Genomic DNA, 12,877 nt, shown 5'->3' on the forward strand with positions numbered 1-12,877 from the left:
ATTTTGTTAAGTATTTTTGCATCTAGGTTCATTAGAGAAATTGGTCTGTAATTTTCCTTTCTTGTGGTGTCCTTGTTTGGCTTTGGTAGTAGGGTAATGTTGGCATCATAGAAGGAGTTAGGCAATGTTCCTTCTGTTTTGATTTTTTGGAATAGTTTCAGCAGGACTGGTGTTAGTTCTTTCCAGAAAGTTTTGTAGAATTCACCTGTGAATCCGTCTGGCCCTGGGCTCTTCTTAGTTGGGAGGTTTTTAATGACTGATTCTATCTCTTTACTTTTGATTGGTTTGTTGAGATCTTCAATTTCTTCTTTCATCAATATTGGCTGCTTATGTGTTTCTAGGAATTTGTCCATTTCCTCTGAATTGTCATTTTTGTTGGAATATAGTTTTTCAGAGTATCCTCTTTTGATAGTCTTATTATTGTGGGGTCAGTGGTGATATCTCCTTTCTCATTTCTTATTTTGTGTATTTGCATCTTCTCTCTTTTTTTCTTTGTTAGTCTCACTAAAGGTTTGTCAATTTTATTGATCTTCTCAAAAAACCAGCTCTTGGTCTTGTTTATCTTTTCAAGTGCTTTCTTATTTTATATTTCATTTAGTTCTGCTCTTATCTTTATTTCCTTCCTTCTTCTTCCTGTGGGATTACTTTTTTTTTTTCTAATTCCTCCAAATGTGCAGTTAGTTCTTCAATTTTTGCTCTTTCTTCTTTTTCGATGTATGAATTTATGGCTATAAATTTCCCTCTCAGTACTGCTTTTGCTGCATCCCATAAAATTTGGTATGTTGTGTTATCATTATCATTTGTTTCAAGGTACTCGTTGATTTCTTTTGAGATTTCCTCTTTGACCCTCTGTTTTTCTAAGAGTTTGCTGTTCAATTTCCATATCTTGGTGTGAAATCTGGGCTTCTGGCCCTTGCAGATTTCCAGCTTCACTCCACTGTGGTCAGAGATATTATTTTGTATGATTTTGATCTTTCTGAATTCATTAAGCCTTTCTTTGTGGCCTAGCATATGGTCTACCCTGGAGAATGATCCATGTGTGCTTGAGAAAAATGTATATCCTGCTGTGTTTGGGTGTAATGATCTTTATATGTCTATTAGATCCAGCTCCTCTAATATACTGTTCAAATACTTTGTTTCCTTAGTGATTCTCTTTTGAGATGTTCTGTCCAGAGTTGATAGTGGTGTATTAAAAGCCCCCACTATAATTGTAGATGTATCTATTCTTTCACTTATTTTTTCCAGCGTTTGCCTCACGGATTTAGAGGCGCCCTTGTTAGGAGCATAAATGTTTATGATTGTTCGATCTTCTTGACAGATTGTCCCTTTCACTAAAATGTACTGTCGTTCTTTGTCTCTCACATTTGCTTTGCATTTAAAGCCTATATTGTCTGATATTAGTATAGCTAATCCTGCCTTTTTTTGCTTATCGTTTGCTTGTAAGATTGCTTTCCAACCATTTACTTTCAACCTCCATGAATCTCTGGGTCTAAGATGTGTCTCTTGTAGACAGCATATAGATGGGTCATATTTCCTTATGCAATGTCCCAGTCTGAATCTTTTGATAGGTGAGTTTAATCTGTTGACATTCAGTGTTATTATTTTCAAGGAATTACTTATGTTAGCCATATTTTGATTGGACTTGTGTTTGTTTGTTTGTTTTTTCCTTCTCTTTTTGTCTTTTTTGTTGCTCTTACACTCTCCTCCAACTCTGCCTGTCCTGCTTTTTCCTTTCTTCCTGCAGAACTCCCTTTAGAATTTCTTGAAGGGGAGGTTTCTCGTTGGCATACTCTTCAATTTCTGTTTATCTGTGAATATTTTGAACTCTCCATCATTTTTGAATGCTAGTTTAGCCGGATAGAGTATTCTTGGTTGGAATTTTTTTTTTTTTAGTATCTTGACTATATCATAACACTGCCTTCTTGCCTCCATGGTTTCAGATGAGAAATCAGCACTTAATGTTATGGAGCCTCCCTTCTACGTGATGGTTTTCTTTTCTCTTGCTCCTTTTAGAATTTTCTCTTTGTCTTGAGCATTGGATAATTTGACAAGTACATGTCTTGGGGTGGGCCTGTTGGGGTTTATGATGATTGGGGTGCACTGTGCTTCTTGGATATGTACATCTATTTCTTTCAGTAGATTTGGGAAGTTTTCAGACATTATTTCCTGCAATACTCCTTCTGATCCCTTTCTCTACTCTTCTCCTTCTGGGATTCCTATAATACGTATGTTTGTGCATTTTGCATTGTCATTCATGTCCCTAAGTCCTAACTGGATTTTTTCTATCTTTTTATTGATGAATTCTACTATCTGTTCGATTTCTGATGTACTGTCTTCCACATCACTAATTCTCTGCTCTGCCTCTTCTAATCTGCTGCTATTTGCTGTGTGTTTTTTATTTCTTGAACTGTGGTGTTCACTCCCATCATATCTGTTATCTTTTTGCATATGTCTGCAATTTCCTCTCCAAGGGTTTTCTTCATATTGTTAACCTCTTCCTTTACTTCATTAAATTTGTCTGTGATATATGTCCTGAGATCTTTAATTATTTGTGCGAAGTTCTGCTCCCCTTCCTGGTTTTTAGTTTGTTCATTGGATTCAGCCATGTTTTCCTGATTATTGGTTTCGTTTGTAGATTTTTGTTGCTGTCTGGTCATCATTTTATCTTGATGTGTTTAATCAGTTCCTTAGCTTCTTTGTCTCGTCTTGGGGATTAATTAGCTGTTTGTTTTTGTGTAAGTGTTATATCTTCTATTTGTCACTTTGTTCTTCTTATTCTAATTTCTTATTGCTGGCTGAGTTCACTTTGAAGGAAAGTATTAGGGCCAGGGAAAGGCAATTGTGTAAGAAAGGAAAATGTGTAAAGTAGTACTGGTAATAAATGTTAACAGAGCAACAATATGAGATCTGGGAGGATGGATATTAGATTCATGTAAGTTGTGTAGAGTTATAGCAGTAAGTAGAGTACCTATAATGAGGTAGTCAACTGAATATGGGAGGAATATGGTATGAATTAATAAGCTAGTGTTTTCGTGAGAGAGTGAAAGAGAAAAGAAAGGCAATAGTTTCACAAGTGGATAAAAGATAGAAAACAAAACAAAGGTATTAGAAGTTAAGAGTTAGACAATTTGGGGGTCAAAGAAAGGGAGGTGGAATATAGGAGAGACAGTAGATGATGGAGGATATCAAGATGTGGGGGAAAGGGGACAGTGTAGGTGGCCAAAATCAATTCACAAAGAAATGAGGCAATGGAGGATGAGGAAACCCAGCAAATGTGAGGTGTTCCCTGCAGCATCTATTGCATAATTAAGATAAAATAAAATAAGAAGAAAATGAGGGACAAGAGAAAAGAGAGAAAAAAAAGAGAGAAGAAAGAAAGAAAGAAAAAGGGGGGTGGGTAAAGAAAAGGGAGGGGAACAAGTAAGGAAAAGAAAAGAAGATATAGAACACCAACAACAGCAACAACAAAAAACCCATAAATAAATGAAAAGAAAAGACCTTGGGGGATACAATGGGAGAAAAGACTAGGAAATAATGCAATATTAACAACCAGGACAATGAAAAATAAAAAATAAAAAATTAAAATTAAAATTAAAAAAACCCCCACAAATGTTGAGGGCTAGGAGAATCAAGGACCTCAGAGGGGCCTCAGGGCATGGTGGATTCAGGGATGGAAAGTCTGTGATATTGCAGACTCAAGAGGTGTGAGTCTCTGGGGTGTGGGCCACCAGGGTTTAAGGGACAGAGACCTGGCAACCTCAAATCCAGTTAACAGGGAGCCTGGGAGCACCACAGTGCAACACAACCTTCAGGGATCCCCACAGCTGGGTGCCAGCCCTATGGGAGAGGTCACATCCACAAACTCTGACCTATGTGTCCAAAACCCACAATTCCCCCTTTCACTAGGGTCTCTTCTGTGGCTGTATCACCAATTTGACTTCAGGACACCTCCCATCCTGCAGGCCCCCGAAACAGCCAGTTGGGGGTGCCTCTATATTGCAGCCAATTTAAGGATGCTGCAGATCCACAGCCAGGCTTAGGGGGTGGGGCTCTAGCTGGAAGCGCTGTATCAGTGTCCAAAACCAAAAATCCCACGCCTCGCAAAAGATTCCCCTAATCAGCTTCCAGTCACCTCCCACCCTGCCATCCCCCGAAATAGCCTCCTGGTGATGTCTCTTTGCTGGTAGCAATTTAAGGCCACTGCAGATCAGCAGCTGGCCTTGGGGGTGGGGCTTTAGCCAGAAGCACTATTATTCATGTCAGAAATCAAAATTTCCCCACCTTGCAAATAACTCCCATCTGTCTCACCAAATTGGTTTACGAAGGCTTTCTGCCCTGTTAGCCCCTTAATAGCCTGCTCAGGGCTTATGAATTCCCCAGTACCACAGAGCCTCCAGGAATTGCCACTGCGGTGCCAGTGCTGCAGCTCCGCCCACCCCAGGAGGGAGCATCCGGCACGCAGCCCCCACCTCTGTGTAAGAGAACCTCAATTTTATCTTTAACACAAATTTTCTCTGTTACCTTCCCATGAAATCGATGTCCAGACACCTCCTGCCCTGCAAAGTCCCAAAACAGCCTGGTCCTGAAGAATTTCTAACACTACCCAGCTGCTTCTTTGCAGGAAAGACTATCAGGTGCACTCGCTCAACCACCATCTTTGTAATATTTTCATCAACTGTAATAAATGCACCTTTACAATGCTAAAGAGCATTAATAGAAGAAATAAAGAGTATGGTAGCCTTCTTTTTGAAGTAATGAAAATGTTCTAAATTCATTGTGTTGATGAATGCAAAGTTATGTGATTATGCTGAGAGCCATAGATTGTATGTTATGAATGGAGTTTATGGAGCACAAATAAAATTAAACTTTTAAAAAGAAAAAAATCTAGCAATAATGTCATTCAATTCCTGGCTTAGATGTTAATAATTTGGAAGATTTTCTTGGTTATTCAAATCCAACACTGGTGCCTACATTGGGCTTACAAAAATTTACTTTTCTAACATCAAAATATGATATACTCATTCATTATACCATATTATTAGTGACATCTACTCTCCCAGTCATTGACTCATGTGGAGTAGAAATCATGTATGTCAATATCATCTTTTATACCAAATATTGGCAAAAAGAGCAGCTCAAGAATTTTATTGGCTGAATTACAGATTTTATTTTCAGGCTTTTTGTGATGTTTAAGAAAGAAAACATCCACAAGGTAGTACTTCAAGAGAGATAAAGAAGTCTGTGTCAGCATAAATACAGGCAGATTGACCAATGGAACTGAATAAAGACCTCAGAAATAGGCCCTCACAGCTACAGTCAAGGGATTTTTTATGAGCCTATCAAGTCACCCCAGCTGGACTGGAAGAGTCTATTCAATAAATGGTGCTGGGAAACTAATAGCCATATCCAAAAGAAAGAAATGTGACCCATATCTCACACCTTATACAAAAATTAACTCAAAATGTATGAAGGGCCTAAATATAAAACCAACAACCATAAAAAATACTAGAAGATGTTATAGAGAAAGAGCTTCAAGATCTTGTGGTGGGTGGTGGCTTCTTAAACCTTACATGGAAAGCACAAGCAAAAAAGGAAAATATAGACAAATGGGACCTCTCAAAATTAAACACTTTTGTACATCAAAGGACTTTGTCAAAAGGGTGAAAAGGCAGGCAAGTATATGGGAGAAAATATTTGGCAATCACATATCAAATAAGGATATAATATCTATTATATAGAGAGATCATATAGCTCAACAATAAAAAGAAAAACTACTGGATTTAAAAAATGGGCAAAAGACTTGAAAAGACAATTGTCCAAAGAGGAAATAAAAATGAAGAAAAAAAACACATGAAATATTGCTCAACATCAGTAGCAATTAGGGAAATTGAAGTCAAAACTACACTGAGAGAGAATTGTGAAAAGATGGTATTAGATTAGGCAGGCAAGACTCAATTCTCTCCACAAAAACAATGGAGAAAGTGTCAAAAGCTATCTGAGGGAACTGCTATGGGGGTCAGCAGAACAGTACAGTGCTACACAAGTGCCAGGAGGATAAGGGACAGAGAGAGGAAGAACCCAAAACAACAAATGCCAGTTACCAAATGCCTGCAGTGTTTGGGCTGGCTCCCCTCCTCACCCCAAAGATATTAAGCTAGGGTAAAACCCCTGGTTCACTGCAGCTGACTAAGATGGGAACAGATTTCTTCCTCCCTTTCAGCTCATTCAAGGCAAAATGGACAGGGAGGTGGGAGGCTTCTTGTGAATTTGGCCAGCAAAGCCCCATAAGAATCTCAGCTCTAGATAGACCAAGACACAGGAAAGCCAAGACTGAAACACTTCCATGAAAATATGTGGTGTTGAGTGGCATCTGCCAACATGTCTGAAAATTGGATAGGAAAAAAAGTTTCTACTTCTCTCTGTATCCTATGTATCCTAACCACTGGGAGAAAATCTGCACCCCATTGGTGAACCCTTGGTCTGATTTTGATAACCTAAGCTGGGTGATTTTTTAAAAATGTGAGAGCACAAATGCAGTCACCCACTACCACAAATTAGGCAGGAGATTTTCCCATACTCAGAGAAATCGCACATCCAGAGTACAATGGGTAGACCTCACCCTGGGAAAAACCACCTTCATGATCTTTTTATCTCTCCTTCTAGGTAAGTATGGGGTAATTTGAAGAACATAGAATAAGTTGAAACAAATAACAAAGAGCTGTGGAAAAAAAATATGGAAGAGAGAATTTGACCATCAGAGTAAATTCACCAACATATTCAGATAGCTAGACATCAGCAAATAATCACAAGCCATACTAGGAAAGAGGAAGAGATGGTCCAGCCAAAGAAATCAAATGACCTGAAGAGATACAGGATTTAAGATAATTCATAAGTGATAATCACACAACTCTCCTAAATCAATTCAAAGAATTTAAAGAAAATATGACTAAAGAAATAAAGGATATAAGAAGATACTGCGCGGCTGCAGGTTCTCCAAGGCACGGCTTTTTCGGGATTTTTGCAGGGCAGAAGTGCCTGGACATAGATTGGGTGGAAAGGTAACGGAGTGGATTGGTCTAGTAGATATAATTCGGGTTCTATTGCCCGCAGGTGAGACCCACGCACGGGCTCCTCCCTATTGGGGGTGGGGGGAGTGGCGCTCCTGCCCAGCAGCTTCACTTTTAGATGGCTCTGAGTTGCTAAGGAGTTCGCGAGTTCTGGGCGAGCTATTGGCGGGTTGATGCGACGGGTCACCTTTGCGGATCGATTTGGGAAGATAGACGGTGTTTTGTTGTGAAGCGGGAGAAACTTTGGATTGCGAGCACAAACAGTACAGCTTCCGCCTGAAGCCCTGCCCCCAAAAGCCCGGCAGCCGGTCTCTAACCCAAATAGGCTGTAGGCAAAAAAGGGACGTAATTGGAAAATTGTTTTAGGCTGCGGAAAGGGAGGGGGGCACACCTGGAAGCCGATTAGGGAATACTCTGCGAAGCCTGGGAATCTCGGTTTTGGAATCTGTTTTCAGCGTCACAGGCCGGGTTTTGGATCAGTACTAGTAAAGTGGCTGCGGTGTAGAGGCGCCATCTAGTGGCAGTGGTTTGGAATCACAGGACGGGAGCTGTCCAAAAGCTGAAGTGAAAGATACACGTACTAATGAGCCCAGCTTAGTAAGTGAATTGCAGGGTTCAGTCACAATATAGAGTTTGCAGATCTGACTTCCCCCATAGGGCTGGCACCCAGCTGAGGGGATCCCTGAGGGCTGTGTTACACTGCGGGGCTCCCAGGCTTCCTGTTGACCAGATTGGAGGTTGCCAGGTCTGAATTCCCTAAACTCTGGTGGCCCAAACCACAGAGACTCACACCTCTTGAGTCCTCAATATCTCAGACTTCCCATCCCTGAATCCATCACGCACTGAGGTCCATCTGAGGTCCTTAAATGCCCTAGCCTTCAATGTTGGTGTTTTTTCTTTATCGTTTCATTTTGTTTTGTTTTTATTTTCATTCTGACTCATTCTTTACTTTTTTCAATTTCCTGATTGCTAATACTGCATTATCCCCGAGTCTTCTCCCCCAGCGTATCCCCCAAACTCTTTTTTGTACTCAGTTATTTAAGGATTTTTTTTTGTGTGTGTGGTAGGTGCTGTATAGTGGGTGTTTTAATTCTGGTTCATGTATATCTGTTTTTTTTGTTTTGTTTTGTTTTTTCTTTCCCCTACCTGTTCCCCACCCATTGCCCACCCTCTTTTCCTTTCTTCCTCTCAACCCTTCCCCCCCATTTTTTTTTCTTTTTTTTTCTTTTTTCTTTTTTTTTCTGTTGTCTCTTTCCCTCTTGTCCCTCATATTCTACTTAGTTTATTTTAACTCAATTATACAATAGGTGCAGCAGGAAACACCTCACATTCGCTGGGATTTCTCATCCTCCACTGCCTCATTTCTGTGTGAACTGATTTAGGCTACTACACTATCCTCTTTCCCCTACATCTTGATATCCGCCACCATCTACTGTCTCTCCTATATTCCACCTCCCACCTCCCTTTCTTCGATCCATGAAGGGTCTAAGTCTTATTTCCTAATACCTTTGTTTTGTTTTCTGTCTGTTATCCACACTTGAAACTATTACCTTTCTTTTCTCTTTCCCTCTCTCACGAAAACAATAGCTTTTTAGCTCATACCACATTCCTCCCATATTCAATCATCTACCTCATAATAAGTACTCTACCTACTGCTATAACTCTACACAATTTACATGAATCTAACCTCCATCCTCCCAGATTTTATATTCTTGCTTTGTTAACATAAATCACCAATACTACTATACACTTTTCCCTTGCTCACACAATTGCCTTTCCCCAACACTAATATACTTTCCTTTAAAGTGAACTTAACCAACAACAAGAAATTAGAATAAGAAGGGAAAAAGTAACAAAAGAAGATATAACACCTATGCAAAAATAACAGCTAATTAACCTCCAAGAGTAGAAAAAGAAGATAAGGAACTGATTAAATACGTCAAGATAAAGAGATGACCAGAAAGCAACAAAAATCTACAAACCAAACCAGTGATCAGGAAAACATGACTGAATCCATTCAACAAACCAAAAATCATGGAGAGGAGCAAAACTTTGCACAAGCAATGAAAGATCTCAGAACATTTATCACCGACAAATTTGACGAAGTAATGAAAGAGTTTAACAACATGAAGACATCACTTGGAGGGGAAATTGCAGACATATGCAAAAACATAACAGATATGATGGGAATGAACACCACAGTTCAAGAAATCAAAAATACACTTGCAGCAAATATCAGCAGACTAGAAGAGACAGAGCAGAGAATTAGTGATGTGGAAGACAGTACATCAGAAATCAAACAGATAGTAGAAGGGGTCAATAAGAAGATAGAAAAAATCTGGTTAGGACTTAGGGACCTGAATGACAATGCAAAACGCTCAAACATATGTATTATAGGCATTCCAGAAGGTGAAGAGAAGGGAAAGGGGTCAGAAGGAGTGTTGCAGGAAATAATGGCTGAAAACTTCCCAAATCTACTGAAAGAGACAGATGTGCATATCCAAGAAGCACAGCGCACTCCACTAATCATAAACCCCAACAGGCCCACCCCAAGACATATACTTGTCAAATTATCCAATGCTCAAGACAAAGAGAAAATCCTAAAAGCAGCAAGAGAAAAGAAAACCATCACATACAAGGGAAGCTCAATTAGATTAAGTGCTGATTTCTCATCTGAAACCATGGAGGCAAGAAGGCAGTGGTATGATATAGTCAAGGTAATAAAGGAAAAAAATTTCCAACCAAGAATACTCTATCCAGCTAAACTAGCATTCAAACATGATGGAGAGTTCAAAATATTCGCAGACAAACAGAAACTGAAAGAGTATACCAACAAGAATCCCCCCCTTCAAGAAATTCTAAAGGGAGTTCTGCAGGAAGAAAGGAAAAAACAAGAAAGGCAGAGTTGGAGGAGAGTATAAGAGCAACAACAACCACAAAAAAGACAAAAAAAATACAAACAAAATATGACAAACACAAATCCAATCAAAATATGGCTAACACAAATAATTCCTTGAAAGTAATAACACTGAATGTCAACGGATTAAACTCACCTCTCAAAAGATTCAGACTGGGACATTGGATAAGGAAATATGACCCATCCGTATGCTGTCTACAAGAGACACATCTTAGACCCAGAGACGCATGGAGATTGAAAGTGAATGGCTGGAAAACAATCATACAAGCTAACAATAACCAAAAAAAGGCAGGAGTAGCTATATTAAGATCAGACAAAATAGACTTCAAATGTGAAACAACTGTGAGAGACAAAGAAGGATACTACATTTTAGTGAAAGGGAAAATCTGTCAAGAAGATCGAACAATCATAAATATTTATGCCCATAACAAGGGTGCCTCTAAATACGTGAGGCAAACGCTGGAAAAACTAAGTGAAACAATAGATACATCTACAATTATAGTGGGGGATTTTAATACACCACTATCAACTCTGGACAGAACATCTCAAAAGAGAATCACCAAAGAAACAAAACATCTGAACAGTATATTAGAGGAGCTGGATCTAATAGACATATATAGATCGCTGCACCCAAACACAGCAGGATATACATTTTTCTTTTTATTTTTTTATTTTTTTTTAAAGATTTATTATTTTATTTAATTCCCCCCCCTCCCCTGGTTGTCTGTTCTTGGTGTCTATTTGCTGCGTCTTGTTTCTTTGTCCGCTTCTGTTGTCGTCAGCGGCACGGGAAGTGTGGGCGGCGCCATTCCTGGGCAGGCTGCACTTTCTTTTCACGCTGGGCGGCTCTCCTTATGGGGCGCACTCCTTGCGCGTGGGGCTCTCACGTGGGGGACACCCTTGCGTGGCACGGCACTCCTTGCGCGCATCAGCACTGTGCATGGCCAGCTCCACACGGGTCAAGGAGGCCCAGGGTTTGAACCGCAGACCTCCCATATGGTAGACGGATGCCCTAACCACTGGGCCAAAGTCCGTTTCCCGTATACATTTTTCTCAAGCGCACATGGATCATTCTCCAAGATAAATCATAAGCTAGGCCACAAAGAAAGGCTGAATGAATTCAGAAAGATTGAAATCATACAAAACAATATCTCTGACCACAGTGGAGTCAAGCTGGAAATTTGCAAGGGATAGAAGCCCAGATTTCACACCATTATTTGGAAATTAAAGAGCACACTATTAGAAAAACAGTGGGTCAAAGAGGAAATCTCAAAAGAAATCAATGACTACCTTGAATCAAATGATAATGATAACACAACATACCAAAATTTATGGGATGCAGCAAAAGCAGTACTGAGAGGAAAATTTATAGCCATAAATTCATATATCAAAAAAGAAGAAAGAGCAAAAATTGAAGAACTAACTGCACATTTGAAGGAATTAGAAAAACAACAACAAAGTAACCCAACAGGTAGAAAAAGGAAGGAAATAAAAAAGATAAGAGCAGAACTAAATGAAATAGAAAATAAGAAAGCACTTGCAAAGATAGACAAGACCAAGAGCTGGTTTTTTGAGAAGATCAACAAAATTGACAAACCTTTAGTGAGACTAACAAAGAAAAAAAGAGAGAAGATGCAAATATACAAAATAAGAAATGAGAAAGGCAATATCACCACTGACCCCACAGAAATAAAGACTACCATAAGAGGATACTTTGAAAAATTATATTCCAACAAAAATGACAATCTAGAGGAAATGGACAAATTCCTAGAAACACATAAGCAGCCCATACGGACAAAAGAAGAAATTGATGATCTTAACAAACCAATCACAAACAGAGAGATAGGATCAGTTATTAAAAATCTCCCAACTAAGAAGAGCCCAGGGCCAGATGGCTTCACAGGTGAATTCTACAAAACATTCTGGAAAGAACTGACACCAATCCTGCTGAAACTATTCCAAAAAATTGAAACAGAAAGAACATTACCCAATTCCTTCTATGATGCCAACATTACCCTAGTACCAAAGCCAAACAAAGACATCACAAGAAAGGAAAATTATAGACCAATTTCTCTAATGAACCTAGACGCAAAAATACTTAACAAAATACTTGCTAATCGTATTCAACAACACATTAAATGAATTATACACCACGACCAAGTGGGATTTATCCCAGGTGTGCAAGGATGGTTCAACATAAGAAAATCAATCAACGTAATACACCATATAAACAGATTGAAAGAAAAAAATCACATGATTATATCTATTGATGCAGAAAAAGCATTTGACAAAATACAGCACCCTTTCTTGATAAAAACACTCCAAAAGATTGGAATACAAGGAAATTTTTTGAACATGATAAAGAGTATATACGAAAAACCTAAAGCCAACATTGTATACAATGGAGAAATCCTAGACTCCTTCCCTCTAAATTCAGGAACAAGACAAGGATGCCCACTGTCTCCGCTCCTATTTAACATTGTCTTAGAAGTACTTGCTCAAGCACTGAGGCAAGAACCAGAAATAAAAGGCATTCAAATTGGATAGGAAGAAGTCAAAATTTCATTATTTGCAGATGACACGATTCTATACATAGAAAACCCTGAGAGATCTACAACGAAGATTCTAGAACTCATAAATGAGTTTAGTAAAGTCGCAGGTTATAAGATCAATGCGCAAAAATCAGTAGCATTTCTATACACCAGTAATGAGCAAGATCAGGAGGAAATCAAGAAACAAATACCATTCACAATAGTAAATAAAAAAATCAAATACTCAGGAATAAATTTAACTAAAGAGGTAAAGAACTTATACACCGAGAACTATACAAGACTGTTCAAGTAAATCAAAGAAGACCTAAATAAATGGAAGACTATTCCTTGTTCATGGATAG

General features: G+C 38.9%; 1 pseudogene; it reads right to left on the reverse strand.

Moving 5' to 3' along the window:
- Positions 1–6,516: 6,516 nt before the first annotated feature.
- LOC131277555 (U1 spliceosomal RNA) lies at positions 6,517–6,671 on the reverse strand (annotated as a pseudogene).
- Positions 6,672–12,877: the final 6,206 nt, after the last annotated feature.

Source organism: Dasypus novemcinctus, unplaced genomic scaffold (assembly GCF_030445035.2).
Source record: "Dasypus novemcinctus isolate mDasNov1 unplaced genomic scaffold, mDasNov1.1.hap2 scaffold_134, whole genome shotgun sequence".
Classification (NCBI taxonomy): domain Eukaryota; kingdom Metazoa; phylum Chordata; class Mammalia; order Cingulata; family Dasypodidae; genus Dasypus; species Dasypus novemcinctus.